The sequence below is a fragment of the Galeopterus variegatus genome, unplaced genomic scaffold, assembly GCF_000696425.1.
Source record: "Galeopterus variegatus unplaced genomic scaffold, G_variegatus-3.0.2 Scaffold931, whole genome shotgun sequence".
NCBI classification, from domain to species: Eukaryota; Metazoa; Chordata; class Mammalia; order Dermoptera; family Cynocephalidae; genus Galeopterus; species Galeopterus variegatus.
In genome coordinates this window covers 191,262-196,929 of record NW_007727042.1, presented here as the reverse complement: position 1 = coordinate 196,929, position 5,668 = coordinate 191,262, and positions in this window count along the sequence as shown.

Below are 5,668 nucleotides of genomic sequence, written 5' to 3'. Positions count from 1 at the left end.
GAACCCACGGCGGGAGCGCTGCTGCACTCCCAGGGCCGCACTCTCCCGAGTGCGCCATGGGCTCGGCCCAAGTTTACATTTTGAGAAGCAGACTAACAATAACAGATTCTGGAGCTGGGCTTAAAGCCTGGCTCTGCCACCGACTACCTGTGTGACCTTGGGTGAGTTGTTAAGTGGCACCTTGTAAGTACCAAGTAAGTGTCTGTTAAATGAACACAAAACCTCCCTCTGTCTTCTTTACCTGCTTCTGTTAGTTCAGAACTTGAAACAGGAAGAAAAGAGGATATGTATTGACCCTATGAAAATCCTACAGGAAAGAACTTATACATTTTCAAGTTTTGTTTTTTTGTTTTTTGTTTTTAATTCTAAGGCAATGGACTGAATGTTTATGTCCTTCCCCACCCCACCCCACCATTCATATCTTGAAGCCCTAACACTCAATGTGATGGTATTTGGAGATGGGGTCTTTGGGAGGTGCTTAGGGTTAGATGAGGTCATGAGAGTGGGGCCCTAGGGGATGGGACTGTTGCCCTTTTAAGAAGAGACACCAGAGAGCTTGCTCTGCTCTCTCACGTGTGCTCTCCCCCGCCATCTGCAAACCAGGAAGAGCACCCTCACCAGGACCTGACCACGCCTATAATGCCTGTACCCTTGTCTCAAACTTCCAGCCTCCAGAACTGTGGGAAAATAAATCTCTGTTGTTTAAGCCACCAAGTCTATGGTATTTCGTCTGTGGCAGCCTGAGCTGACTAAGACACTCAGATTAGGAAGACTGAAGAATGATTGCTCTAAAAAATAATAATAATGGAAAAAAGAAAAGTATAGAGAAAGAAAGTAGCTATACCAAAGGATATGAATGGGAGATTTTTATAAATTCATTTACTCACTCATTGAACAAGTAAATCTTAAGCACTCAGTGTAGACTAGGCACTGAGCTAGACACAGTCATGAACCAGACATAGTCCCTGCTGTCAGGGAGATCTGAGTTTAATGGAAGAGACAGGCTCACACGCAATTATAATTCAACATGAATATAACCACAGAAGTGCAGGGTGCCATGGATCTCATAGTACGAGCACACGACCTAGACTTGGAGGGCCGGAGACAGCTTCTTGAAGGTGGAAACTCATAAGCTTAGCCTAGAAAGACAAAGAGTGGAGATAACAAGTCCGAGGGGGAGGGAAAGTATTCTCAGCAGAGGGAACCACGTGAGCCGAGGTGATGAACGGCGCAGCTGGAGCAACTCGAGAGACAGGGAGAGAGGTGACATGGACAGAGTGTGGCGAGCCTCCTAAACCGTGGGTTCAGCCAGAAGCCCCTGAAGGGGACTGACCTCCTCAGATTTGCCTTTGAGGAAATGACTAGAACAGTCAAAACACAGAAGGAGAAAACAATTTGGGAGACAACAATGGATTAGACAGGATGAGGCCACGTGCTGTTGCACTGAAAAGCCTAGGGAGGGCCTTTATAAGCACTAGCTCTCCGTGTCCTTGTCTCAGTAACATCACATGCCGGCTGCTATTATTGCCGCTACATTTTCAGATGAGGAATTGCCCCCGGCAGAGCTTCCTTCCTCTGGGGTCAGGGGCTGCCCTTTCTCCGGGATGCCTCCGAGGCCTGGCTGCTCTCACCTGGACAGCTTCATAGCTCCCCACCAGTGCCTCTGCCTCCACTCTCGCCTCCCTCCTGTCCACAATCAGCCATAGTGAGCTCTCAGCACGTGATGAGATCAAAGCCCTTCTTGTGACTGTCCTGTCACGGCTCCCCACCACTTAGAACTGAATGTGCGCTCACCCCCACCCCGCGGGATGAAGCCTCTGCCTGGCTCTCGCCCCATCTCCTACTCCCCTCCCTCTTGCCCCCTCCTCTGAGCCATGCCCTGCAAGGCTCCAAGCACTTGCTGTGCACTCAGATCCTCCCAGAGTCTGGATCATGTGTCACCTTCTCAGAGACGCTTATGCAGCCACCCTATCCAAAGGGCAACTGTAGCACATTTCCCTGTTGTATTTTCTTCATAGTGCTACCACATCTGAATTTATCTTAGTTACGTATTTGTTTGTTCATTTAATGACTGTTTCCGGACCCTCCACAGCCCACCCTCACTAGACCAGTGTGTCTAAGAGAATTTTCTGCAACAGTGGAAATGTTCTATACCTGCACTCTACAATAAGATCTGTACTAGCCACATGTGGCCACGAGAACTTGAAATGTGGCAAGTGTGACTGCAGAACTGAATTTTTTACTTGATTTCATGTTAAGGAGTTTACATTTAAATTACAATAGTCACATGTGGCTACAGATTATGATTCATTGACAAAGCCATTTTAGAGTATATGCTTTTAGAAAGCAGGGACCATGTCTGTCACTGTATTCCCAGTGCCTAAACAGTGCCTGACACATAGTAGGTGCTCAACGAATATTTCTTGAGTGAATGAACAAAACTATGAATAAATGAAGCCCCTCTGACCTCGTCTGGGCTCAGCTCTGCACTCTCACTGGAGGCCCCCAGGCTGTCCTCCACCTGGCCACTGACCTTAGGCATTTGGCAGAAACACCAGGTGCCACAGCAAGGAGTCAATTACTCCCTCCCCTGCACTCTGTTCGGAGCCCAGCAGCCACTATGAGGAGGTGGGACAGTAATGAGGCCTTTGCAGGCCCCAGTAAGTACTGCAGCTGTTTCCTATATAGTCATTCGGGCTTTATGGAATGTGGAAGTGGCTCGGCCTATAAATCCATGTGAATCGTTTTATTTGTCTATTCCTCCTCCTCCCTTGTCTAATGTTGGAAGGCACAAGGAGGGAGAAGCAAGTCAGTGTCAGGTCAAGAGGCTGAATTCAATTAAAGTGTTATTTGGACCCAATCTCTTTTAGGAAATGAAATCAGCATCAGGCTGAATAATATATTTTTTGCAAGTTAGGGTCCCTCCTGGGCTCTGTTTAGCTAGGGAGATAATTCAGAACAGACATTCAGTCTGGTCTTATATTTCTACCCAGTGAAGATTGGGACATCTACGTTATCCCATGGCAATGAGACAGCCCCTATAATAGCTCCAAATGATGATTGAAAAAGATATAGCTCCCAAGGCCTCTGGAAAGCACATGGTTAATTGTGCCCAGGATCGAATGGGGAAAGAGCAGACACAAATGTCTTGAGATATTAATGAACATGGGACAGAGAACAGAGACAATGGTTTAAGAGACAGGACTACACAAAAGTGGCTCAAGCTGAACTTCCCAGAGATTCATGTCATGCCACAGGCACTGAATGCTGCAAGGGGTCTGGTTCCCAAGGATGTGAAGGAAACTCTGGGGCCTGCTCTGAGAGGCTGAGTTGTGCTCTTACCATGGAGGGACAACAGTGAGTGTGACTACAGTAGTCCCCTTTATCTGCGGGGGATAGGGGTAGACCCCCAGTGGATGCCTGAAACTGCAGATAGTAGCAAACCCTGCAAATACTTACTGTTTTTTCCTATACATACGTACCTATGATAAAGCTTAATTATAAATTAGGCACAGTGAGAGATTAACAACAATAACTAATAATAAAATAGAACAATTATAACAATATGCCAGCATCGCTGCTCTTGCACCTTGGGACCATTTTGAAGTAAAATAAGGGCAACGTGAACACAAGCACAGCAACACCGTGACAGTCGATCTGATAATGGAGGTAGCTACAGAGTGACCAACAGGCGGAAGTGTGCACCGTGTGGATACACCAGACAAAGGGAGGATTCACGTCCTGGGCAGGATGGAGCAGGACAGCGTGGGATTCACCATGATACTCAGAACGGCACACAATTTGAAACTCAATTGTTTACTTCTGGAATTTTCTATTTAATATTTTCAGACCGGGGGGTGTAAAACGGCGCATAAGGAGGAACTACTGTGCTCTGTTTTCCATAGCACATCTCTGAAAACTGCCAGTCACATGGTCTGAGGTGCTTCAGGAAAAGAGCTGTATTTTCTCTAGAGGTTAGAAGTTGTCTTTTACCTGGAAAACCCTTTGTGTTACAGCAGGAGACAGGGGCGTATCCCCATGTGCTGTCTGGGCAATTGCCAGGCTCCTGAGTAGCAGGTGCTCTAAAAATTATAATAATAGGAATAATAGCTGCCATTTAGGAGGCCCCAACGATGTGCCATCTTCTGTGCAAAGCCATTTTCTACATTATCTCAGCACAGAATCCCCACAGCAGCTCTAGGATAGCCATAACTCTCCCCATTTTATAGGTTCAAAAAGGGGGAGAGGAATTTCCTCTGCCCTGTTGGAAAGACCCATATGGAAGAAACTGAGGGTGGCCTCTGACCAACAGGAAGCAAGGAACTGAGGCCCTCAGTCCACAACACATGAGGAACTGAATCCTGCCAACAACCACATAAGTCAGCTTGGAAGCAGACCTGCAATAGATTGAATTGTGTTCCCCAAACTTCATATGTGAAGACCTAACCCCCAGGGTGATAGTATTGGAGATGGGGCCTTTTGGAGGTAATTAGGGTTAGATGAGGCCATTAGGGTGGGGCCCTACGATGGGATTGTTGCCCTTATAAGAAAAGACCAGAGAGCAATCGCTCTCCCCGCCCACCACCAGCACCACGTGAGGACACAGCACGAAGGCAGTTGTCTATAGCCAGCAAGAGAGCCCTCACCAGAACTCGACCATTCTGACACCTTGATCTTGAACTTCTAGCCTCCAAAACAGTAACGAAATAAATGTCTGTTGTTTAAGCCACCCAGTCTATGGTATTTTATTATAGCAGCCCCAGGGAGACTAAGACAAGATCTTTCCCCAGTTGAGTCTTCATATGAGACATTAGAACCAGGCACCAGCTGATAAAACGATTGCAGCCTTGTTGAGAGACCCTGAAGCAGAGGCCCCAGATAAGCCAAACCTGGATTCCTGATCCACAGAAACTCTGAGGTTATAAATGCACGCTTTAAAAAAAACAAAAAACACTAAGTTTGGGGGTAATTTGTTACACAGCAATTGACAACCAATAGTCATACAACCCACAAGAGCCTCAGTTCTGATCTAAATCAGGGTCAACCTGGTCACAGAACCCACTCATTTTTGCTCTACATCACACTGTCTCTCATGTTTTCTTCCTTCTCTTTTCCCCAAAAGTTCCAGTACAGGTGCCTATTGCTCCCTGAGATGGTTGGACACTGACCCTTTTCCTGCTGCCCTGTCTGCCAGGGATAAGAACAGGACAAGGCACACTCCAGGAGGCAGCACCACAGAGTGGAGAAAGGCCAGAATCTGGAGTTAAGGGATTTGGATTGGAATTGCCAGCACATACCAACAGCGTGACATTGGGCAAGTCATTTCCCCAAGCTGAGAGTTCATAGGCCATGTCTTGAAAGATGTGGAGGGGGATGATTGTGGATCAGGCTCCTTGTCCTCCTCTTTCAGCCTAACAAATATCATCTCAAGGCAAGAAGAGTCCATGGGCATTTTCCAAGGTAGACCAAAGTCGGGCATGCCAGTCTGGCATCCACCAATGGGCACAGTGCCCCCCAGCAGTGCCACGCTAAGAGCAAGAGAAATGGTTATCATTCAGCCGGAACCAAGGACCCAGACAGTGTCCCCAACAGAGCCACATGGTTACCTTTCCTTCATGATATCTCCTCCCACTGGCACATCCGTGGCCCATTCTTATTTGGGAAAAAT